General features: G+C 44.1%; 1 protein-coding gene across 1 annotated transcript in view; it reads left to right on the top strand.

Annotated features, from left to right (window-relative positions):
- Positions 1-1,188, top strand: part of DNAAF9 (dynein axonemal assembly factor 9) — a 139,879-nt gene that overhangs the window by 94,134 nt on the left and 44,557 nt on the right. The gene's annotated exons all lie outside the window — the stretch shown is intronic.

Genomic DNA, 1,188 nt, shown 5'->3' with positions numbered 1-1,188 from the left:
CCACCAGGTCTCCCTCGTCCCAAGAGTGGACTTTAATCTGGTCCTGCCTCACACTTCCCTCCACTTGACCCCCTCCCAGCATTCCTTTGGAACCATATGTTGTAATATACTCAAAGGGTATGTTTGTTTTTGTACAAATCTTGAAGACACTCAGTTGTTGAAAGATAGTAGAAGCATTTTTCCCTTCAGAAAGAGTTTTAAAAGCCTGAAAATGCCTGTTATATTTTGTTAAAAATGTACTCTAGGACTGGCCTTAAAGTAAGAAGGCATCTGGCTGTATAATGCATACTGTGATGTAAGGGGTTGAAACTTAGACACGGAGAAATAGGAACCAGAATGGGAAAATTTGGCTGGGAGGTGGATAAACAAAAAGGAAATACATGGAGTACCTATGCTCAAGGGGGCAGAAAGGGGTACCGAGTAGGGGTCCTGGTCAGTGAGGACGAGAGGAGAGCCTCTGGTTCCCAAAGAAAGGGATCCCTGGCCATTTCTGTGCTAATGTGAGTAGCTCAAGTGATGAGTGCCACCAAGCTTAGCTTTAGCATAAGTTATCTGTGACTGGGCCTGTCCCAGGAAGTCTTGTATATTGTGGAATAAAACACACACTTAGAGTCTCTTGCTGCGCTATGTCACTCGCATAGACATCCTTCAGTGATTATGTGGTTCATGTCCTGTCTTGCTTGACTCCTTTTTTCTGTGAAGGTCTTCAAGTTGCTTTGGAATATCTACCTAAAGAGCGACCTGTTTTCATGTGGTCATGTAATAAGGTTAGGACAGTCCATCCTGGCCCCTTTCTCAAGAATCAGAAGTGTTTCCCATAGCCATTTGTTATGATTTAGCCCCAGCCATGTGGCCTGGAGGGCACGCGCAGCCAGACAGAAGTATCCCCAGTGCCACTCCTCCCCTTTGTGGAGTTTACCACACCAATTTAGCCTGTGGCATTTTCATGCCAGACCTCCTTCCTGCCAACATTTTCCTCAGTGTCACTGTGAAAAATAAGTCATATCCCTGAATGTCTGCTCTACAGAAGATATTTGTGGTCTCAGACAGTTAAGCTCTTGAACGCATTGTATTTTAACTCATCTATTCACAACCTGTGGAAAGCCAGCCCCATAAAAATTCTAATAATAACACTACATGTTATATAGTGTTTGCTATGTGCGGGGCACTGTTCTAAGCACTTTACCT

This window comes from Trichechus manatus, unplaced genomic scaffold, assembly GCF_000243295.1.
Source record: "Trichechus manatus latirostris isolate Lorelei unplaced genomic scaffold, TriManLat1.0 scaffold00104, whole genome shotgun sequence".
In the NCBI taxonomy this organism is placed as follows: domain Eukaryota; kingdom Metazoa; phylum Chordata; class Mammalia; order Sirenia; family Trichechidae; genus Trichechus; species Trichechus manatus.
Note: the sequence above shows the minus strand (reverse complement) of the source record. Positions and strands in the feature narration are given on the sequence as shown.